At 51.9% G+C, this 24,615-nt stretch overlaps 1 protein-coding gene across 3 annotated transcripts in view; it reads right to left on the reverse strand.

Annotated features, from left to right (window-relative positions):
• The window catches only part of Pak4 (p21 (RAC1) activated kinase 4), a 38,826-nt gene extending 17,197 nt beyond the window's left edge, over nucleotides 1-21,629 (reverse strand). The window contains exon 1 of one of the 3 annotated variants that reach the window (XM_021166831.2): nucleotides 21,528-21,629. The gene's annotated coding sequence lies outside the window, so the exon portion shown is untranslated. Of the gene's footprint in view, nucleotides 1-362; nucleotides 453-21,527 lie in introns of those variants that run through there. The other 2 variants (XM_029479962.1, XM_021166832.2) reach the window with 2 other exon arrangements.
• Between the last annotated feature and the right edge of the window lie 2,986 nt (nucleotides 21,630-24,615).

Genomic DNA, 24,615 nt, shown 5'->3' on the forward strand with positions numbered 1-24,615 from the left:
TCTGCAGGCACATGTACATACATCCTTGTATCTTATAACTGCCAGACCTGCTGAAAGATATACTGAGGACTACAACCCAAGCTACAAGGTTAGACCTGAGATCCTCACAACTACAGGCCCATGCACTTAGCAAGCACTGAGTTCCTGACCCCCAACACTGTCTACTCAAGGGTCATCAGGAAGTTGTTGGCACAGAGGCTTGTGCTCAGACACCAACTCCCCAGGAGCCTGTACCCTCACACATGGGAACCAGAGTTACTCCACCCCTGGATTCAAGAAAGGTGTGGCCCGTCCCACATAGTCACACTGGCTCCAGTGGCCAGTCCCGCCCTCTCCTAGAGGTCCACAGGCAGCCTGCTTACCTCCACCATCCTCTTCTGACTTCCTGGGCTACCTCTCCAAGGGCAACTGGTAGTCAGACCTCCCAGTGCAGAGGAGGGCAGGAACAGGCTTCAGGGCACCCTGAGACTGATCAGCTGGCTATGCACCCTAGGCTAACAGTGGTGGGGACAGCCTAGCCGCGGTAACAGCTCAGCTGGGGCTGAGGCTCCCACCCACAGAGGGCGGGAGGCAGGGAGGCGGAAGGTGGGGCTAGAGCCAGTAGCTGTGCCAGAGAGGAGGGTTGGCAAGGACCCCAGCCACAGCCTGGTCTCAGCAGGACTTGCCCCCACTACAACAGGCACACCCATCTTACTAACTCCTCCTCCACACACACACTGGATAACAGAGGCCCAGGAAACCAGGGCTTAGCTAGACTGCACACTAGAGGGTGGCTTCTGGACCAATGGGTATAAGATGTGCCTCTGGAGACCTCAGAGTGGGCTAGGTGGGAAATCTGAGGTGGGGTGTAGGCCCCATCCTCTTTTTCCCCTGAGCTTGGATTACAGCAAGCAGTACAAACAGGGGAGTGGAAAGTGGAGATAAGGATGATGGGAGGGAGGATGGCGTAGAGCTGGGACCAATACATGCCACACTAACCTCCCTGTGGTGAGTGGCTCACTCTGAAGGAGCAGTGCCCAGCACAGGGCAGCCACGTTTGCAGGCCTCTTTTACAGCAGAGCAGCCAGAGAGCAGTCCAGAGAGGTTGTGTGACTGGCCTAAGGATTCCCCTGACGCCTGTGCCCTTAACTAGCTGCTTTGAATGAGGCAGTGTTGCTCAGAGCCTCCATCCTGAACAAGCCGCTCTGGAATGGGTATTTTCCCTCCCTCTGCTCCGGATCTGTTCTGAAAAGCCCAGCTGGCTGCTACCCCTGAGCAGGGGTCTCCTGTGCAGTCTCTCAATGAAAGGATCTGTCCAGGCAGCCTCTCAGACTGTGTCTTTCCGGGACCAAAAGCGAGTGAGGGTCCAACCAGAGCCTGCCTCTTGAACCTGCTCAGGAAGCATTTCCTATCAGCCCAGGCTGCCCACACGTGGCCTCGGGGCCTGGCCCTGGCCCAGGCAGCTATGATCTCTTGTCTCCTACTGTCTGTAGCTCCCGAATCTACCTAGCTCATAGCATACATGAGGACTCAGTGGTAGGTAATCTGACCAAAACTAGCCCTGTTTGAGAGGGGGCTAGAAGGCTCTGGTCTAATGAGCAAAGGGCCCGTTACTGGCTTGTGGTCCCTATAAAGACAGTGGGGACAACCAACAAGTAGACAGTGCCACTTGTGTCCCTCTAGTCTCACCTCCTCCCCACCACAGAAGAGAGCCTGTGAGACCCCACATTCCCAGGTCTCTGGTTACCACCTCCCTGTGGGGGCAGGGTACCTAGGAAGCAATCACCCAGAGACAAGCCAGATAGGGCCACCTCCCCAAACCAGACCAGCAGGTTTGAGCTCTGGTGGGGGAGGTGATGCAGCCTGACCAGCTCTGGTCAGCTCCAGGAAACAGGTCCAAGAGGAGGAGTGCTGAGTGGGTGACTCACTAATCATGGCTTGTCACACAGGAGCTTGTCTGTCTCTGTCCTTTTCATCTTTGCCTGTGTTTCTAGTTACAGTCACATGGTACCAATGCCAAAAGGCACCAAAGGGTAAATAGAGGCAGGATATGCCCACCCCACTGCCCTTGCGTTTTTCCTTTGGAGAGACCCATGAGTTCTGTGAACACACCTGCACACTTTAAAGAACCCTACAAAATGCAACATGTGACATACACAGCACCTTGTCCTACTTCGAAGCATGCCCTGCCACACGGCGCTTGGGAGGGAGGACGGAGGCCATCGGCCGCAGCAGTCAGGTGGAAACACACTGAAGACCTGGTAAGTACTCTTGTGGGTACAACACAAGCAAGGTGCTAGCCCATGAGTCCATGCTAAGGTTCACCAGACACGGGAACCAGGACCTCCACTGTGACCTCCTGGGTCCCTACAAGGGCAGCTTGGAAGCTGATGGCTGACCTGCATGGAGTCCTCTGTAACAGGACTGAGGACCTATCATGATAAAGCACAAATGTCCAGAGAGGAGTCAGCTCTGAGACTTTGCCAAAGGTGACAAAACAAAAAGGAAAAGCAAAGGATGATGGTCCCAAGAGTCAGGAGGATCACCCCAAGGTCAAGGCCTATGTGGGCTACAGTGAATTCAAGGTCATCCTGAGCAACTAGGTGAGACCTTATCTCAATATCAAACAAGAAAGCAGCCAGACGTGGTGGGTCACTCTGTTGGCTGAGGCAGCAGGATTGCCACGTGAGGCCTCTCTAGGATACAAGCAAATGCCAAGCCAGCCAGGGCTACACAGCAAGACCTTACTTCACCCCCATGACAATGCAAGCGGATGCAGCCTAACATGGAGCCCTTGCTTAGACCCCAGTGAGGGACGGGGCTGCGCATGGCTCAGCTTTCCTAGCACACAGGGCCACAAGTCTAGGTTAGGGGAAGGACCAGGAGCTTTGAGAGTGCAGAGAAAGGACGGCACCATCCCTCTCTTCCCCTGGAGGGGGCAAGAAAGCGGTTAACGGTCCTACTGTAATATCAGTGTCAGGTAATTTTCAGCATGCATCCTAACACCAAGTCATGGAGCTAAAGGAAAAGACTATGCATGCATGTTTAGATGTACATCTTACAATTCTCACCATGCCTCATTTTGCAGGCTGCTGGTCTTCCCCTTAGGTGGCCCCCTTAAGTGCTGTGGTGACCAGCTCCATGGGGCCAGGATGGTAGCAGTGCAGAGATGCTAACAGGGCACAGCAGGCATCTTGCAGGTGCTGCCAGCATGGCTGTGGGCAATGCAAGTGTCCCTGCACCAGGACTTCGCCATTCCCAGCCCCTCAGCAAGCCTAGGGCTGCCATCCCTCACCTGCAGCATCAGTGGGCCAATCCATCTCTGTTCTCTGCAGCACAGGAGTGGTCTGCCCCCTCACTGCTCAGCTCAGCCTGGTTTTCATTTGCATTTTCTACTTCTATCCATTGAGCATCCTCTCATGCTTATAGAAGCTGGTAGAGTGATTGTTCTCTTCCACTAAGTGTCTATTCAATACCTTTGCTGCTTTTCTGCTGGGTCGGGTGGACCTTTGTGAAGCTAATCTGACCGTGTTCCTTTCTGTTGAAAACCAGCTGGGGCCTCACAGTTACAGCCATCTCCCTACCAGGAGCCCCAGGGCCATGCCCACATCTGCCCTCATTTCCACCCACTCTTACCCAGTCGCAGTCGCCTGCCGTAGCCACATGCAACTTCCTTCCCTGCACTTGGTCCTCAGCAAGAGGTCACCATGTATCCACCAGATGCCCCATGGGCCTTCTGATTAGGTATCACACAAATGGGACTTGGAATTTCACCTACAGGCTAGGTGGAGGGGCAGCAAGGACAGGGCCTGAGGGGAGGACAAAGTAATGGAGGCAGGCCGTGAGGAGCTGTGGCAGGAATGGAGGCAGGCCGTGAGGAGCTGTGGCAGGCTGCCCGGGACAGGCATGCATGCGCTTAAGGAGGTAACTTTGCTTGGGGGAAGGCAGGATCCAGTAGACCAGAATGGGTGTGGAGAAGAGCAGTCAGAATGGAGCATGGGCCAGAGAGGTGGTGATGGTAGCCAGGATAGTGGGGCTATGGATGGGGACAGCTAACATTTCATCTTCTAAGAAAAGCAACATTAGGAAGATGGCTCAGCTGGTAAAGTGCCTGCTACCTAAGTATGAAGACCCATACCTAAGTATGCACCCATGTGAAAAGCTTTGTATAGTAGCATGTGTCTGTAATCCCAGTGCTGGGAAGGTGGGGACAGGCTGACACTTGAAGCTCACTAGCCAGTGGGTCTAGCCTAATTAGTGAGGTACAGATTCAGTGAGATCCAGCCTCAACGGTGTGGAAAGTACCTGAGGAAATCAACCTCTGGCCTCCAACCAAAATGACTTGATTGTCTTCATTTTTTAGGGATTTATTTTCATCTTATGCATGTGTATGCCTGTGGACGTGTATGTGCAGTGCCCACAGAAGTCAGAAGAGGGCACTGGATCTCCTGGGACTGCAGTTACAGACAGCTGTGAGCTTGGTACTAGAACCCAAATCCAGGCCCTCTACAACAGCAGCCAGTGCTCTGAGCCTCTGAGCCTCCTCTCCAGCCCGTGGACTGGGCTTTACGCCCTGTATGGTAGTGTACTCGTGTAAAGCACCCAAGAGGCAAAACAAGGGATGTCATGGTGAGCTCGGTGAGCTCTAGTTTTGCCAGGGACACATGTGAGTCTCAGAAAACCAACGAGATTCTTAAAATACACTTTCCCACTGTGGTAAAAGACACACAATATTTATCATTTTCACCTAGAAGTGAACAGCCCAATGTCTTTCTATACTCTGAGTATTGTAGAACCTTCAGCACTTTTTTTTACCCCAGCCTTTAGCCATCGAAAGGGCCTCACTCCCTCCATCCCCTCACTCCACCCATCCCATAACCTCTTCTACCTGCTGCCCCCTGAGCTATTGTAGGCCCTGCACACCGGTGGGGTCACACAATCACTCTTCCTTAGGCCTGGCTGTTTTCTACTGAGCGCAAAGCTTTTAAGGTGCAGTCACACAATAGCATCTACCAGGCTTCACCCCTGTCTATGGCTGAATAATGTGCCATATGTGTACCTGCTGGTTTTCCTCCATTCATGGGGGGCTGCAGGGTTGTTCCCACCTTCTGGCTGCTGTGAAGGACACTGCACAGAACTGAATGTACAAATATTGCTCCACTCCCTGCTCCCAGGTTTTTACCTTTGTTTTGTCTTTGGAGTTTTTTGTTTGTTTGTTTGTCTGTTTTTTCCTTTTCTCTAAACAGCCTTGGCTGTCCTGGAACTCCTCTGTAGCCCAGGCTGGCCTTGAACTCACAGAGATACACTTGCCTCTGCCTCTGCCTCCCAAGTGCTGGGATTACGGGTGTGTGCCACCATATCTGGCCTGCTTTCACTTCTTTAATGTGTACCTGGGAGAGAAGTGGCAGGTCCTGTGCACAGTCCATGTTCTGTGGTAAATTTTATAGGGAGGGCAAGCTGTGTCTCATTTCAGGTGGCTGCCTGAGATAAGCTAAGGCCCACGTCTTCTATCTGCCCAGTCCCTGCATCCCTGCAGTACCCCCCTCAGTACCCACGCCCCACCAGGAGCTCACTTCACTGCCCAGGCCAGCTGGGCAAAGATCTCCCTGCCCCTTCCTTCTGAGAGCCAGGACTGCAGGCCTGAGCCAGCATGCCTATTCTTCTGTTTGTTTGGGAAAGGATATCTTGGTAAGCATGAGGTGACAGTAGACTGTGGTAACTGGGAAAAATCAACTGAAGGCACCATCTTCCATGAAAGGTTCTGGAGCAACTGGCATCCTCTAAACACACGGAAAGGAACCTGACAGAAACCACACCACACACAAAGGATCCATCGTGCCCCGAAAATGTCCACAAAACAAAACCAGGGTGAGGCAGGAAGGTTCTAAATTGAAGGCTTGCCTGGATTATAGACTGAGTTCACAGCCAGCCAGGGCAACTCATGGTTGGTAAACAGTAAGAGGCCCAGGGGTACCTGCTCAGCAACCGCAGGGAGCGGCCTGAGTCCATCTCCAGCACTCACACATGGAGAAACCCTGCAGAGCTCAGCTCACGGTTCTCAGACTGCACACCGAAGGCACAGGGCACAAAAGAGGAATCAGTGTAGTGACCTCACCAAAATTTGAGACTTTCTGCATTAAGAGCACTGGCTGCTCTACCAGAAGATCCAAGTTCAGTACCTACTAGGGGCTCACAAGTATCTGAATTCCAGTCCCAGGGAATGAATCCAATGCCCTCTTTTGGACATTGCAGGCACTAGGCACATACATGTGCATATACATACATGCACACATACATGCATGGCAAAACACCAGGACACATACAAATATCTAAATACTTAAAAATAAAATTTTTTGTTTAAAGAAGACTTTTTTTCTGCAAAAGTTCATGTGAAAGGGTAAAGAGACAAGCCACAGCCAGAGATGTGGCTCTGTGGTAGAGTGCTTGCCTAGCACACCCAAGAGGCCCTAGGTTCAATCCCTAGTACTGAAGGAGGAAAGGAAAGGCAAGCAACAGACTGAGAAACATTTAAAGCCACATATCTGACAAAGGCCTGGTGCCTAAGATAAAGCACTCACAGAATTGAACAGTAAAAAAGCAAACAGTTCAATAAAGTGAGCAGAAGCCAGAAGACTTGTCACCGAAGCAGATCCACAGATGGCAGATAAGCACACCGAATGTTCAACAGCATTAGCCATTAGCCAGAGAGACACGCATTAAGGCGACTGCGAGACAGCGCTACACATTTACCACAAGAGTTAAAATAAAAAATAGTGACAGTGCAAGTGCTGGCGAGCCTGCCGAGAAGCAGCACCCTGCTTGTGCTGCGCTGCTGATGGCAGTGGGAAATGGCGCAGCCACTCTGAAAAGCAGCCTGGTATCCTCCTTAAAACCTATAACTGTCACACCACCGAGCAATTACACGTTGGGGTATTTGTCCCAGAAAAACGAAAATGTATACTCCATACACAAACCACTCTAGGAATGTTTACGAAGGCTTTCCTTGTAATAGCCAGAAACTAGAAAGAAGCAGGTGTCCTCCATGGTGGATGGTGCGACACCCTGGGGATCCATGAGTGCCACCCAGCAACAGTGGGGGAGGGGGGGCCCAACATGCACAACCATCTGCAAGCATCTCCCAAGAACTAGGTTGCATGGCTGAAGACAATTCCAGAAGGTTCTCTGTGGAAGGATTCCTAAAATGAGAGAATTATAAAACTGGGGAAAGGTTAAGGGTGGGAAGGGGTGTGGCTGGAACAGGCCTCAGAGGGGAGGGACGCTAGTGATGGAATGTTCGGCCTTGATCAGATCAAAGTCCACATCCTGATGGGGACCTGGGTGACTCTGCAAGCTGTTCTGACTGAGGAGAGATGAAGGAAGACTGTGGTAGATCTGGCTCATAATGCCTTACAATTGCAGTGTGAACCCACAGGTACCTCAAAATATAACTTTACTTAAGAACATTAGTAACTTCTTTAAATGACAGACCTGCTCCCATCTTTTAGCCTTTGTTTTGTTTTGAACAAAGCTTCATTAGGTGGTCCAGGCTGGCTTCAAACTCATGACTTGCAGAAGTGGAGTGCAAGGACCACGCCCATGACCACACTCAGATCTTTTAGCCTAGAACATGCTCTTCTCTCCTCTCCACTTCTTCTTCCACAAACCAGTTCCTATTCCCGGCCTCAGCCTACAGATTTCCCCCTCCAGGCAGCCACTTCTGGTTTCACAGATGGGCGTCACCATGGCAGCCCTCAGTCTGCTGCCCCTAGAACAGGAGTTCTCACTAGTGCTGGCCCTCAGCCTCACCCAGCATGAAGGGACAAGTGAGTGAAAGGCAGTAAGGACAATATTGTTGTGGCTGCCAAGCTCTGGATAAAACCACTACAGAAACCTACCTCTACACACTGGTTAGCTGAGTCGGGAAGAGTCCTCCTCAATGTGCAGCACCAGTCCATGGGCTGCAGTGTGAAAAGGAGAAGGGGCCAGGCTGGAGACATGGCTCACTGGTTAAGAGAGCTTGCCGCTCTTCCAGAGGACATGAGTTCTGTTCCCAGCTCTCATGACCCACAAATACCTATGACTCCAGAGGATCTAACCCCCCCCCCCCACACACACACACCCTCTGAGAAAGAGTGCCAGCACTCACCACTCTCTGCTTCCTGAAGGTAGACATCATATCAGCTGCCTTACTCTTCTGCCCGGTGCCTTCCCTGCCATGATAAACTGTATGCTCAATCAAGCCCGAGCCCAGACAGACCTCTCCTTCCTTCGGCTGCTTCTGTCAGGTGTTTAGGATACCAAGCAGAGATGTAACTCCCACAGCTGCCACTGAGGACACTAAGGTGCCAGCACCCGAGTGCCTTACTGTGATGAACTAGCCTGTACACAGATTCTAAAATGGGAAAGTGAGGCTCATGGAGGTGGGAGTAAGGTTTGCACTGCAAACTACTAATCCAGTAGCAGAGCTTCCGACCTGGACCCTTGGGAGTAATCACTACAGTGGCTTCCCTGAGGGGAACCAGGGTGGCACAGGGTCAGAAAAGAGAGACTTCCTGCTGGTGCACAGTCCCTCCAGGAGACATCACAGCCCCTTTACAGAGCACAGGACTGAAACTGATCCCCATCCTTGGAAGAGCCAGGATCTCCCAAGTTTTCAGTGCCGGGCTGGGTGGGAGGCAGGTGGAGGGGCCTGGACAGGACAAGCCCTGAGCAGGGCCAGGCTGGAGAGCACTTCTGCTGGCATTTCCTTCACTGGCTGGAGAGCTCTCGAGAGCAAAAGACCAGAGAGCAAGCTGTGGCCAGGAGATGCCAACCTCATGCCATTCCCACCTAGGGAAAGACGTGGAGTGCTGCAGCGACCACAAGGGGTGGTCCCTGGGCAGAGGACCCAGCACAGCAGGCGCCTGGTTCTCTGTTCTCCTTTGGGCAGTAAAAGGGAAGGAGGGAGGCCGGAAGCGAGAGCTAGCTCTACTAAGAACTTCTGGAAAGGAGCTTCCTGGCAGCTGCCAGCGCTTCTCCCCTGGTCTGGGTGGTCCACGCGATATTTGCTTGATACCTAGGCACTGAAGAGAACCCAGAACTTTCCACACTTTGTACAGGGTTAGACTTTGCATTGTAGACTAAGCTGAGCCCTCGACCTTCTACATATGTGTTGTGTTGGCTCAGTCCCTCTGCCTCTAGCCCATTCCTGCCTACACCCTGCCTTTTCCATAAACACAGCAGGCCCCTCACATCCTGCTGCATTGGGGGACAAAAGCTGGAAGACAGAGACCTAGAACCCTCAGAGCCCAGGCCACAAACACCTCGCCATACACTTAGGCACTCCCAAGTTCTACTCCTGTGACACAGAACATCCTGGTCCGAGTATCCCTGTCCAGACCCGCTGTAGCTAGTTCCACAGGGTAGAAGAAATTATTTTAGATCAAATAAACTGTCCTGAGGGCAGTGGCAGCCCCTGGTGGCTCTTCTGTGCCCATGCTAGAGACATGGGAGAGCAGTGAGGCCAGCCATAAGATGTGTGAGCCCCATGCTATTATTGCACAAGGTATGGAGGAGGGGGTATGAAGGCTCCATTGTTCAGAGAAGGAGCAGGAGGCACTCAGTGCACCTCACCACTCTTCTGTCCTGTTGCTCAACAATGTTTGTCTGTTTATAAGACAGTCTCCCTACCCTCCCAGCCTGGGCTGGGACTTTCCAGAGGTGCTGGAAACACAGGTATACATCACCACCGTTTTCTTTTCCCTTTAAAATTTTTATCCTCAAAGTTAACATGACAGTTGTGCAAACATCAATTCATTAAACTATTAAACCCAGATGTTCACCCACAGCTACAGCTTCAAAATTGTGCACATGTACACACATACACACACACACACACACGAGAGAGAGAGAGAGAGAGAGAGAGAGAGAGAGAGAGAGAGAGAGCATGAGAGTGCAAGAGCCAATGTAAAGATGGAAGGCGGCTCAAGAGGCCTTGGACCTGGTCTGGACCAAACTGGACAACTGGACCTCAGTTGGGAAGTGTGAGGCTATTATGGGATTCATGTCAAGAGAAAAATCTGAAAACTTCCTGGCTAAAGTACATAATGCTCAGAGTTTGTTTTAAAAGGATCGGGACCACAGATAGCAACTATTGTTAGGTGGCGACAGGGACCTAGGGCAGGTAGGAAGCAGTTCTCCTGTGTGCCCCGGGTTTATGAAGGAAGATGCCCAGATTATAGCAAATCTGTGGGAGCATGGCCCTCCCTGCCACAAGGTAACAACAGCAATGGGGACACTAATGACCCCTAATGACACAGCAACAGCCATTCCAGGCTGCACATACACATGCTGACTCACTCAATCCCCCAGCCTCCCTGGCAGGGAGCCAGTCATAACCCCATTGCCACATGTGGGCACTGGGACATCTGAGCCCAGGCCTTATCCAGAGAAAGAGAGGAAGCAGTCTTGGAGGGGCCTGGAGGAGGTGGAGGAGGCACAGCCAGAGCTGTCGGGGATTAAAATAACACACATCTTTAACACAAGCCTTTACTGGCACCAAACTAGGGTCAGCAGACAGTACAAACCCGAACAGCCAGAACTATAGCTGGCAGTGGTGAGCAGACATGAGCCCACAGAGTGGTTAGAGGCTGCAGGTGACACAGCAACCCCAGGACACTGCATCCTTCAGTCCCAGGAGTGATGGCAGGGTGGGAAGCAGGCCCAGTGATGTCAGCATCCTTCCCATGGGAACAATGTCCTGGGCCTGCAGACATATCCCCTCCAGCCTCCCAGGAGAAACTTCTGCCAGAGATGGGAAAGGCACACATGGGCAAGATAGGGGGTGGGCCACAGAAATATGCGTGTGCGTGTGTGATCCTGTGCAAGTGTGTGCAGAGTACTGCTCAGTCCTCTGGATGGCTTAGGGATGGAAACCTGGAGCAGAGGTGGCATAGAAATCACCATGGCCCTCCACCGCCCTGTCTGTGAATGCAAGTAACAGTCCTGCATCCCCAGACTGTGCTGAAGTACAGGGAGGTCCTGACACATCCTGAGAGCTAATACAAGTGTGCTTGTCACTCTCTCCCTCAGGCCACCAGAAGCACTTTGAAAACCTCTATAGTGAGGAGTGGTGTCCAATGGCATGAGCCTGGGTCCCTGCATCCCCTAAACCTGGTGAGTCTTCCTGCTGATGAAATGGGACAAGCCAGGAACTCAGTCAGTCCTGAGACCTCAGGGGAAGGCAGAGAGAGGCTGACAGTGGGGCAGAAGGAGGGGCAGGGACAGTGTCCAGAGGTCTCTCTCCAGGCCACCCTCCCCCACTAAGGGCCACCAGAAGTCTGGGCCTTGCTTAGGAATGCAAGGAATGAAATCATGCCTGGTGCAGCCATCTCTGGGTCCTTCCCCCTCCAGATACTTCCAGGACCCATGGGGTCCAGCAGTCAGCCAGCAGCCAGCCAGCAGCCTCTCCCAGAGGGACCTGTCTGCACCTCATCCCACTACCAGCCCTCTTCTCAGAGTTCCACTCCCAAAGCCCTTGTCCCTTCAGGACCAGCAGCTTCTAGAACCAGGCAAGCATACCCCACAGGGTCCTACTCAGGATGTGGTGGGCAGCTTTGAGCAGCCACGTTACAGGCAGCTGCGGGGCTGATCTCCAACAGGCCAGCACCTGCAAAGGCTTCCTCAGGGTGCTAACCTCTAAGCCAAGTCCCCCCAGAAGAAGTAAGGTGAGAAAACTAGGCAGACAATAACTAGAGGAGGTGACAAAGGGACAGTGACTCTGGCTGGCTCATAGGAGATGCAGGGTATCCCCAAATCCTGCTAAGCCTACCACGGGCAACCCTGGTTTCCTCCTGCCACACTCTGGGGAGACCCTAGCAGAGACTTCCACATTTCTCCGCCTGTTCCATGATAATTAAACAGTAAGCTGATTAGTCAAGGAAAACCTTTAATTAGCCCCTGAAATTGTTCAGGAAAATTACAGCTTCTCTGGGCACCCTACCTATCCTCTGCAAGGCCCAGGATGGAGCCACAAAAAAAGCAGGGGATTGTGGAGGTCTTTACACTGCAAGGTCAAATTTGAGGAGCCAGGCATCTTATGGAGTGAAGGGTGGAGACCCCATTATAAAGTGGCTGGAATAAACCCACAGTAAGCAGGCAAGGGCCCTGCTGGGAAAGCATGACACTGTTCTGAGGGCCAGGAGAGAAGATGTAAATAAAAAGACACACCACATTCATGGACTGGGAGGCTAGGAAGGCAAGACTGCCCAATGGGTACCAACCCAAGTCCAAGCCCCAAAACCCACGTAAAGATGGAAACAGAAAGCCAATTCACAGTGACGTCCTCTGGCTCCACAAGCACACTACAGCACACTTGTGAACTCTCACACACATGCACTATGCACACATCCTCGTGAGAGTAATGAAAGTTAAAAAAAAAGGCAAAAAGAAACGAGAAAATGTGCCACCTTGCAAACAAAGGCTCTTATTCAGAAATGAGAAATGAAAATTAAAAGGGCAGACAGCCTGAGGGCAGAACAAGCAGGAAACTTGACCGGGCCTTTGAGTTTTGAAGGCCACGAAAAGCTGCCCTGCTTGATGGCTGCCAGGAAGGTGCCAATCACATGGGAAGAGACACCAGGATAATCTTGGCACCAGGCTGTGGCTGTACCAAGGAATCCCCACAGGTATAAGGCTCAGATTCTCATCTGGAAAATGGGTCACATGGTGTGGCACCCCTGGGATGGCAGACAGGCCCAGGCTGCAGTGTGGCCATCTGGTCAAGTCCCTGCTAATTATTACCAGCCACATTAAATTCGGCCCAACTTGGGACCTGATCCCCAGTGTTCAATTCCTCAAAGGCCCCGCTAGGCTCTTCCCAAGGAACATCCACAGGAACTAGGGCCAGATGGCTCTCTAGGTGGCATGCCCATACTTGGGTTTCACAGTACACACTCTGACAGTGACCTCCAGTCAGTGTAACTCACTCTGCCAGTCCCCCAACATTTAGAACCACTGTATACAAACCAATGAGAACACAGTAAGGGACAAGGTAACAGCATGGAACCTCCACCCCAGCCTACCAATGTGAAGATAGGCTATGGAAGACTGCACCATAAACCTTCAGGGACTACGTACGCCACAGCAGGATCTGAGCAACTATGCTGTGAGTACAAGGACAAGCAAGCTGGGGTGTCAGCTGCATGGTGTGTGTGTGTGTGTGTGTGTGTGTGTAGGGGTGCTATTGTAGACTTGTAGCTAGGAGGCCCCTAAAAGAGGGTAGAGACTTGACAAGATGACCAGGGCTGTCAAAAGGATAAAGGCTCTGAAGTAGGACTTAGCCTGGAATGTTCCAGGAATTCTTTGGTAGAGAAGAGTCAAGAACAATAGGGTGAGGGCTGGGTGTCCAGGGCCTTGCAAGAGGTCCTCAAAGGGTGTCCTCTGGCTGTGCTGGACAGACTATGGGGGCTGTGGGAAGGGGGGATAAGAGAGTCTGACTCATGGGCTAGGGGGAAGGAGGAAGGCAGGAGCAGTTTGAAGAAGGGGGTGGCAAGGAAAAAATGCACCAGGAGTCAGCGTATACGGGGAAAGAGGACAATACTAACGGGGAGGAGGTAAGAGGAAGGAGGCGTGAGGACCAGACCAAGGTGTACAAACCAAGGAAGACTGGTACTCAAACCCACTCAAACCCAGGAAAAGGTGGTTAGAGGTGACAGCCTGCTTCTGGTTACTTGTGGGACTCTTTAGTCAAGGTCTACATCCCTAAACTAGACTGCATTAGCATGGGATCCCTGACTCTTGGCCCCTCCCACATGGACCTCCACCTAGCTCCTCCCACCACCACCACCACCACCACCACAACCACCACCACCACCACCACCACCACCAACTTAGAGCTTGAATTCACAGAAACATGGCTGAAGAAGTGCTGTCCCAGCTTTTTGGAGGTTGAGACAGGAGAATTGTTGTGAACTTGAGGCTAGTCTAGGCTATGCTGTCAGATACTGTCTCAAAATATGCAAAACAATAGATAAAACAAATAAAACCTGTCCAAAGTCAACTAGAAAGTCTGACCACACCATGAGGCTGTGGACTAAGCCAACTCTCACCATGATCAAGTTGTCCCCTGATGGTAAGGACACCCTGGCCTCTGCTCCTGGGAGTGGTCTGTGGGAAAAGGCTGGCAAGGCAAGGGACATGAGAGACCCTGAGAAGAGTGGACACACACACACCCCAGCATGGCAGGGGACTCAGAAACAGATTTGGTATAGCAACAAGATGAAGGAAGTGTTATTGTACAGCCAAACAGATCTATTTCACAGAGCTGAGGGGAAAGAATGGAGGTACAAAGACTGGAAGATTCCGTGTATATGAGTCTGAAAGCAGCCATGATGGCACCAGGATTCAGGAGGGCACACACACACCATGGCCACCAAGGGTAGGGTAGCCCCATGGAGGGCATGATTTGAGGGAAGATGAGTGGGCTCTAGAGTGCTGTGCCTCTGAGCTGGGGCTAAGCATGCAGAGTCACCTTACAATTCCTGGTTCAGATAACTGTATTTTATGTATCGTTTTACATTTGACAGTAACAAGCCTTTTAAAACCAATAGAACTGAGACTTGAGGAACTAGCTCAGTGGACAGAGAACCTGTTCAGCAAGCACAAGGACTCAAGTTCAACTCTCTCGCACGCAAGTAAAAAACTAGGCAGGCTACATAGACCTGTAAGCCCATGGGTACAGACAGGAGGCTCCTGGGAACCTTCTGGCAAAAAAGGCAAGTTTCTATTCTGTGAGAGATCCTGTCTCAAAGCAAGGGCAGAACTCAATAGCACCCAAGTCCTGCTGTGGTTCCTGCATACACTGGGTACACAAAAAGCAGTGGAGGTGGGTTGGAGGGCGTGGCTCTGAGGTGGAGTCATTAGCTAGGCTCCATCGTTAGGGGCTGGGGGTATGGCTCAGTGGTAGTTCTGTAATTCTGCTAGTGCCTAGATCTTCCAGTGAGGGACTGGGTACTTGTCTCGGCAATGAGTTCTTGTCTTTCATGCACAAAGGCCCTGGCTTTAATCCCTAGCACCATACACACACACTGAGTAGTAATGCTGTATGTGGACATAGCATTTTGGTTGAATAATCTCTGAGTGGCTGCTGTGGAGATATGTGAGGAAAGAAAAGGCAAGGGCTGTGGAGATGTGTGGGCAGCAGGGAGTGGGAGATCCCTCAAGGGAGGAACAAGACTGCCTAAGGGAGTCCCTGGTGTGTGTGTGTGTGTGTGTGTGTGTGTGTGTGTGTGTGTGTGTGACTCTGTGGGGAAGTCTCCAGTGTTGTATCTTCTTCCCCTGGCCAAATTGACTGCTCACTGTGGGGACAGACAAGAGGGGCAAGCCTTGGCATCTCCACTGGCCAGGACGGTTGGCCACTCTGCCCTGTGGGAGTGGTGAAAACAGACTAGGAATCTGGAAACCTGCACAATGGGGCTTTATCAGAGTTCCTGGGGCTGGGAGGGGTGAAAGGCCCCACCTGTCCTGGTCCCTTCAGAGCTGCCCTGCAGCCTGGAATGAAAACACCAGGAAAGATGAGCCTTCTTAGCACTGGGAGTGGCCCTAGTGCTAGCCACAGTTAGCAGCAGCCCTCCTGGGTCTAACCCCCAGTCCTGCTTACAGTGGCCAGTTGTTCCGAACAGCACTCCAGGCTATCATTTCCTGCCCTACAAATGGAGATGTGTGACACCTGGGATGATGACAGTAAGTCCAAGGACCAGTAAGTTCAGGACATACTCAGAACAGGGACTGGTGGCTCACACCTGTAAACCCAGCACAAGGGATGACAGGACAAGAAGACCACTAACTAGTTGGAGGCTGGCATGAGCTACAGTGAGCTCCAAGCTAACCTGGGCTACAAACATACAAACAAAAAACCACAAAAGCATGCAACAAAGAAAGAAGCACTGACTATTGAACCCAGCAGGCAACAACCTCTGCCACCACGGCCTTTGCCTGTTGAATATACCCTTATGTCCCCCAAACAACCCGCTGCGGAAGCAGCACTACGGTTACCTCTATTAACATAAAGGCTAATTAGCCCAGGCTGGCCCTGAACTCAGTCCCTCTGCTTTCCTCCTGAATGCTGGGATCACAGGCACATGGCACCACACCCAGCCAGGAGGCATAAAAGGATGCTGAAGTACCTTTCAACAAAACACTCATTTAAAGGACTCAGAACAGTGAGGACCTAGGTCACCAGCCCGGGGTCCATAGTCAAAGTGCCAGATAACATCCCGCTGGAAGGAAGCAGCACACTGTGTGGTCCTGAGACCCTGGGGGTGGGAGCACAGTATCAAGTCAGCGCCGACCTGGCAGGCTGCAGAGTTTCAGGTGCACAGCACTGACCCTCACATTCAGTCCTAGGCACTCACACCAGCACAGTCACGTCTGGTTACTCAGCCATCTGCAGCATGGAAAGGGCAGGGTGCATGGGAGCCACAGGGTACTCAAGGATGCACTCGGTTGTGGCCCAGAGCTTTAGCACAGATGAAAACTACAAGCCAGGTGTGTCCCTGCACTTGGGAGGCCATGCAGGAGGGTCATGGAGAGCTTGAGGCTGCCTGGGCCACAGCAGGATACTCTGTTTCACAGCGGGGTGAGGGAATAGGAGGACCACTGGAAACAGAAGGGAAGGGAGTGCTTGCAGGAACAAATGTGCTGAGGAGGAGGAGGAGAATCTCTGGATCTGAGGACAATGGGCTGTGCTGGGAAGGTGACCAGCATCCTGGCCACTCTCCGTCCTGACTGCGTGGTTCCCAGTGACTGTGTAGAGACTAGGTAATTCACACACATGCAAAACAATGTGTCTTCCTATGAGAGTGCAGGAAATGAGGTCAGGGATAGATGGTCTTCAGGGTCCTTGCACACAGTCCTAAGACCTGTGCAGGAGCTGGAGGTGGACTGGGGGTGGCGTGGCGAGGGGGAGGTTCTGAGTACTGCAGCTCTGCTTTAGGGAAAGCCAGGGTCAGGGCACCGGGAGGCACACCTGTGAAAGCCATCAAGTTTGAGGTTATGGAAGACTCATCAGGCTCTGAGCTGAGGAGTACTTTGCATGCAGTCGTCCTTCACATCTATCTGCCTGGGGCTTGGCGAGCAGGGAACTGAAACCACCCCCATTTCACCAGGGAGGAGGCTGTCTCTTCCCCAGAGGCTCCTAGTAAGGGGGACTGGCCAAGAGATATGTCAGTACTGTACATTAGTCAGGGAAGTCCCCATTGTCCCTTGGATTGCTGGAAAAGAGCAGCAGTCCCAGGAGACGGGTTGTAATGAGCTGTGGCTTCTGTCCTACTGTCACTGTGTGCTCCCTTGGGATCTGGGGAATTCCCCTCTGACCTTCCTCAGAACCTCCCACCCCCACCAAACTTTCCTGTGAGCCAAGTTGTCCAGCAGACAATAAGCTCCGGCCCCGGATGAGCAAGGGGGGCAATCCATTTCCCTGGCCATGACTTGGAAAGGGACAGCTTCCTACTGGCTGCATCTGTGGCTACCAGTCTGATAGGGAGATGTAAGAAACAGCTGCTGGGGACACCCCTGACCGGCGTCTGGCCAGGAAACATAGCTCATCATAAGCCACAGGCCAAGAAGCGGTGCATAGTGGTGTATAAGGAAGGGCAGGGTCACAGGAGTACTGGCAGGGACACGAACTTAACATCCATCACTTCTCATGTTCAACAGGTCCCCAGAGAACTTGTCTGAAAAGGGACCTGGGTGAAATCCATGGGATGGAAATGAACACTGCCCAACCAAAGCTACTTTAAAGTCACTGAAGGCTGTCAGGAGGAACAGTGATTTTGGAGCCTGAAGCCAGGGTTCAAATCCTGCCTCCCTCTGTTACTTGCATGCTAGGTACCTTAGACAAGTCTGTCTCTCTGGATCTGTTTTCTCTTGACTAAAGACTGTTGCAAGATCAGGTGAGCTAACATGGGGGAAGAATGCACACAGGCTCCCTCCATCATTGCTTTTCCCTTACTGCCTCCCAACAAGCCACCTCTTTGATGGCAGTGTGGCTGTCTTGGCTTTGGGGGGGTGGGGGATCCCACCTCCTGGGTTAGCCACGCACCATCAGCTCTGGTTTTATATGATCCTAGGATGGAACCGAGGCCTCTCCCCATGCAAGGCAAACATTCCAAACACTGAGCCACATCCCAGCTAGGCTAAGCAAGCTTTACAAAGAAATCCCCCCCACCCCCGTGGGTGCCACCCAGGCCCTCCCTATGATGTGCCTGGTCCCCAGGCTTTATACCTTCAGTACCCACCCCCTGCTTTATTTTCCCACTCTTTGAAAGCTCATTTTTTCTCAATCAGATGTCTCTTTCTCAAGAAAGCCCCCTCCCCACTGCCTGAACCTCCTCCTCTGTCTGACCTGTTGCCATTGTCCAGGAACAAATCTGACAGGCTCTGTTAGCTAGCTGTGCAGCAACCACTCAGGCAGAGTATAAATAGGCCCACCCCTACCAAGTCAGATCTTTTCTCAAATGTCTACCCTGGAAGGTGTTCCTCATGGGAGAGTGGTCAAGGCCGTGGCCAATGTTATACATGTCTTAGAGAGTAACAGTCAAAGCCCTGAAGCCTGCTAGACGGGCATCACGGTCAAGTAGTCACAAAAGCCATCTATCTCCCTGGGTGTGCAATGCCTGGCATAGTAGGGCAGTCCATCATGTCTAGGTGGAGGAAATCACTGTGGCCAAAGGCACAACAATCACAGGAGGTGGGTCAATGAAAGCACCTCTGCGCACTGCTGGGCACAACCTCCAGGAGAGCAATGCCCCAGCATCAGGACCCAGTGTGAGCTCCACCATAAGGAGTAAGTCAAGACACACTATGGCCCACAAGGAAACATTCTAGAATATTCATCACAGCACAGTGACAGCTCAGCAAGGAACTGGCCGTGTGGCCACCAAAACATGATGACTCCTATGTGATCGATGAGAAAGAAATACTGAACAGCATGGAAATCAGGGGACCATCCAAGGCTGCAGAACACTGTGACATGTTCAGGTGACACTGTATCTGTGCACAGTGAGACAGCAGCGGACATGAGACAAACAGGGGCATTCAAAGGACAGAGATCAGATCTGGATCTGTGGAATGGGTGGGTCAGGTGGTGCTGCTGCGGAGCTGGCATCTGTTAGGCTGCTGTCCTCTAGGTAGTGATGGTGGCTTTGCTGATCCAGTTCCTCAGGGAAGCTCGGATGGAGAGGGGCAATGTGCTGGGTGGATGGCATCCCTGGCTGGACACCTGTGGCCTGACAAGGATGGCTGGGCATTCCCTAACACTGAAAGCTTGCTTTTCTCCATAGCCCACCATAGCACATAAAGAACAAAATTAGTCACTATAAAAACACTTGCTCAGGACTCAAAGACAAGGCAGGGGCCTGAAACTGGGTCTCCAATGGCACAACCCCCATCTCTCCTTATCTGTGCCAAGCTGGCACCACAAGGCTGGGAATTTGGGTGACCTCACAGATCTGGTGCTGGTAGTATGCCAGCTCTCTGACAGTCGGGTGCAGACAGGGGGTGGGGGTGGGTTGGCTGTGGAGAAAGTTGGGAGGCAGCGATGAGACTAGTACTTCCACAGCATGCCAGGCTGCCAGGGACACTGAGCTGGGACAGGGTTGTACGGCAGGCTTCAGGCCAGGCCTCCACAGCCAGCACTGTTCTTAGGTCCACTTTACACAGGAGGAGACACTTACTATACGTGGCCCTTCCCAGGTTGAGCCACTAGCAGGCCAGGACCTTTGCCCTTTCTGACTTTGTGTCCCTTCCTGTCCCTCCTACTCATCTTTCAGAGCTTCCTTGAGGGACTTTCCAAGGACAGGAACCTCAGGACAGACCCAGCATATACAGGCACTCTCCCTGTCCCGTCTCCATTTAGGCTCAGTGTCCCTGGCTGAGGGCTGGTCTCAGCATGCTCCTATGAGAGAGTCCAAACAGGCATTGAGGGTAGGGCTGTGTGCCTCTTGTCCCTTTGCTACAGTATCTGAGGATCCTCCGCCCCCCCCCCCCACACACACACAGACACTCTGCAGCCAGCTGATGCTCCAGAAGCGCCCAGAATCCAGCAGGAGTGCATATGGCCTCAAGAACCGAGAGAAGGCAGAATGGGCTCTCCCATGGAGGCGAAAGAAAGCAAAGCCAAGAGCTGCCCAGGGTTGGCTAAGCATGAGTGAGCGAAGTGGAAAGATGGCTGACAGGAGGTCAAAGCCCTGGAAGGAGGACCAAGGCTCAAACTGTAAAGCGTTTGGGAGCCACAGAAGGCCACAGGGAGAGCTTGTGGTGTCAGGAATAGAGAGCGCCTAAGGTCACACCCACCCAATCAGAGGCTCACTGGACTCTGGGCCACCCACCAGCATGCCACTCCCATAGGCCCAGTGGAACCTCCCCTCCCAGGTCACACCCTTCCAAGGAGGCTAAACAGACACTCTGTTCCCACCCAGGGAGTGGCTTCCAGGAACAGACCTCCTGGGAAGTGGACCCTGTGGCAGGTAGCAGACCAAAGCTCCTTTCTCTTAACAAAGCTTTCTTGGCGTTACTTTTTCTATCTGGAAAACAGGGGTGTTCTCTAACACCCAACTCACCCATCTCACAAGATAAGGGATGAAACAAGACCAGGCATACAGGGTGCGCTCGCTCTCGCTCACTCCCTCGCTCGTTAAACATTTACCAGCACCAAGATTTTGTGAAAGGCAGCAGGCGACAGAAGCACTCTGGGACAGAGCTCCGGAGCTGGAATCCCAGCTGCTCACCTTACTTCATTAGCTGACCTGGGGCAAATCACTTAGCTTCTTAATAACAGCTTTGGCTCCAGTGATGCTGTACTGCGCGCTAAATGAGTACATACGCAGAGCTTTAACGCGGAGAGGGAAGCCCAGCCTATCATCAGTGTTTTACCAGTGTGTGGCCTTCATTATCTGTGGGAAGGGGCTCCCCTTCTACTCCCACCACCAGGACACACTTTCGAAGGCTCTGTTAGATGTCCCTGGTCCCCCTCCCCACCGCACGTGTCCCGCTTGAGTTTTTAGTTTCTGGCCCTCCCAGAACATCTACACCCGTCAGATTTTTATCTTCGTACCTTCTACCTAAGGGCTGTCTCAGACACCCCCAAAACCTAAAACTCAAGCACCTCCTCCTCCGGTTGAGGCTTTTAAATCTTTAACCGGGCAGCCGCCCACTTCTCTAGGTTGTGACCTCCGGCCCTGACAGCCACACCCTCTTCTTAAGTTACTCTGAGCTCCCCCTTTTATGAGACCCGTTCCGAGCCCCTCCTACGCGCCCCCACTTAGTATTTCAAACTTTGCACAAATTTCAAACCCGGCCACGCCCCCTCCCCCGGTCTAACCACTGGTCGCGACAGTCCCCTCCCCTTTCCCTCATTTTTGGGCCCGCGACCCTTTTCCACGCGACCCTCCAAGAGTGAACTTTGACCCGACCGGCCCCGCCCCCTTCCGAATAACCGCTCTCCCACGGCGCGGGCCCAGACCTACCCGCCCCCAGCCACAAACCCCTTGCACGGTAACCCCCTAACCTACCGGCTTGGCGCCGCGGTCGCTCGCGGCCTAGCTGCCTGGCCCAGAACTCTGTGCCCGCGCACCGCCCTCAGCGGTCTCGCGCCGCCGCCGCCGCGGCTACTGCCGCCGCCATGTTGAATCCCCAATGAACATCCGGGGCCTCCCCTACTCCTCGCCGCCCACTAGTCCCCATGGCAACGGAGCTGACCGGGCGATGGGCGGGGCCTACTCGGAGGCGGGGCAGTGAGCCGGGCAGGGTTCCCTAAAACCGCTGATTGGTGCGAGTGGCCCAATCGGAGACCGCTAGGAGGAGAATGAAGAGCAGAGATTGGGAAGTTTGGAAAAGGTGCGGGATCGTTGACTCCCCGCCCACTCCGCCTCTTAAAGGGGAAATAACGGCTTTCGCGTGGCACAGAGTCCCACGGGCTCCCAAAAAAGTAAAGTGGAAATACGAGAACATAAAGGCCAGAAACAGTTCTTAAGCACTTATTATGCCTTTGTTAACACGCGACTAGTTCTGCTATAAACTGTTAACACAACTCTGTTGTAACACCCATTTTACAGGTAAAGAAACCAGCTAATAGGATGCTAGTTGGTTTACGACTACTGGAAGCAAGTAACGAGTTTTGAATGAAGCTCTGTCCGAATCTGGAAATCTGACACTATTTGATCTTAATCTTTTAAATAAGTTTTTGTTTGTTTGTTTGTTTGTTTATTAAGTCAGTTAATCACGAATGTGTGAGATGTATCAGTGGATAGAAGGCGCTTGCTGCTGAGACTGACAAGTTTGATCTCCTGGACCCACACCGTAGAACTGATTCCCACGACTTGATCTGTAGCCTCCACAAGAGAGCCATAGACATAAAATAAAGGGATAAATGTAATGAAGTGTTTTATAATTATTCAAAATGGAAAACATGGGGGAAACACAGCCCCTAAACACCCTTCCACCTATGGGTTCATTAGGTCTTACTGAAAAACGTAAAGATGCTTTCTCATCGAGGTTTTTGAGGGTTTTATTTGTTTATTTGGGTATCAGACACTGAACTTAGGGCTTTTATACAGGACAGGCTAGCAGTACTAGGTAAGTCCCCAGCCCTAGGGAATTCTAGGCAAATGCTTTCCCCAGCTGAGCCCCTTGGGAGACTGAAGTTACAGGTTTTCCCAAACAGGCTTTCTCTGGTTCTTTTCACTGGCTTTTTCTTCTGTCTGGAAGATTCTCTTCTTTAAGCATCCTCCTGACTCCTAGGGTTCCTTTGGGTTTTTCTCAAACATTGTGTTCTCTAAGGGGCAAAATGTCCTACCTTGTGCTACTAAATCCTTTGCCAGCTTCTGGCAAAGCTTGCTTTTCTTTGCCGCCTGTGGTTTTGTGTTTGGCTGGCTGGTTTTGGTTTCCTGAGATAGGGTCTCAGGACGTAGCCCAGGCTGACCTTGAACTCTTGCTTTTTTTTTTTTGCTCGAGGCCAGGGCCTTGATATTATTGGTATGTAAATGCTCAGTACATATTTATAAAAAGGGTGGCTGACTAAAGGGTAATTCCACCCTCCAAAGATTCACTTAAATGCTGCTGCCTGTGCGCTTCACCTGCACAGGCACACCGCAGGCCTTCTGTTAACATGTGCAAACCATGAATGAATGAAGGGCTGTGGTTCAGGTCTCTGCTTGCCTTTTCTCCCCACCATCCCCATCTCTCTCCCTTCATCTTATTTCCAGTTGAACTCAGGGCCTCCGATGCACTAAGAGAGTCTTTTAGCACTGGGATTACAGGCACGTGTCTCCTTACCATGCCTGGAAGAATGGTCTGAATAGTATATCTTAAAAAAAAAAAAAAAAGATTTATGGGGAGAACTGGGAGGAGTGGAGGGAGGGGACACTGCAGTTGGGAAGTAATGTATGAAAGAAGAGTAAATAAATTAAAAAATTATTCCCACCGGGCGGTGGTGGCACACGCCTTTAATCCCAGCACTTGGGAGGCAGAGGCAGGCGGATTTCTGAGTTCGAGGCCAGCCTGGTCTACAGAGTGAGTTCCAGGACAGCCAGGGCTATACAGAGAAACCCTGTCTCGAAAAACCACAGAATAAAAAAAAATAAATAAATAAAAATAAATAATTATTCCCCACCTCAGAAAAATAAGCAAGTTTAAAGAAATATTCCCCATCCCTCTGTGTGTGTGTGCGCGCGTGCGCGCGTCCTCAGAGGCCAGAAGAGGCCTCTAAAAAAGAGCCATTTCTCCAGCCACAGAAAAACACCTTTTAAAACTAAGACTATATACATCATCAGTGACTCTTGATGTCAATAAATATTCTTCAAGAAGATTAATCTTGGGGCTGCCTAAGAAGCCATCCTACTAATTGACTCTAATTTGCTTAGCCACACTTTCCTCGTTGAGCTCCTGGGCTGTGGTACACAGTTTGCTTTTAGAAACCATCGTCCACAAAAATAAAAAAATAAACCCAAGCAGGTACATAATTGTCTCCTTTGAATGCCCTGCCGCAGACTGACGGGCTAGAGGAGATGTGAGCGCGTTTACCTCATCTTCTAAACTCTGCGCGTGGGGTGCGGTGCTGGGGACGGAGCCCAGGACTGTAAGAGACCGTGACTGGTTCTAAATCAGTGAGCTACACTCTCAGCTCCCGAAGAACGTTTGCTTGTATTTGTTTTTGTTTTAGACAAAGTCTCATGCAGCCCAGGCTCATGCCTGGAACTCAGGATGTAGCCAAGGATGACCTCGAACAGCTGATCTGTCTGCTCCCACATCCCTCGTTGGGAAGACAGGGGTGACCTTCCTGTTGGGAAGACATCCTGCCATTGCCTCCCTAGAGATACAAAGCACTTGTAGCAACGATGCTACAAGAGGCAGTGGGTGCTCTATTCTCTCTCTCTCTCTCTCTCTCTCTCTCTCTCTCTCTGTCTTTCCCTTTCTCTCTTCCTCTCCCTCTTCCCCCACCCCCACCCCCACCCCCCACGTCTTTCTTTTCTTCCTAGGTTTCTCTGTGTGGCCCTGGCTGTTCTTGAACTTGCTCTGTAGACCAGATTGGCCTCAAACTTAGAAATTCTCCTGCCTCTGGCTCCCGAGTGCTGGGATTAAAGGCGTGCTCCGCCATGCCCA

The sequence above is a fragment of the Mus caroli genome, chromosome 7 (assembly GCF_900094665.2).
Source record: "Mus caroli chromosome 7, CAROLI_EIJ_v1.1, whole genome shotgun sequence".
Lineage (NCBI taxonomy): Eukaryota > Metazoa > Chordata > Mammalia > Rodentia > Muridae > Mus > Mus caroli.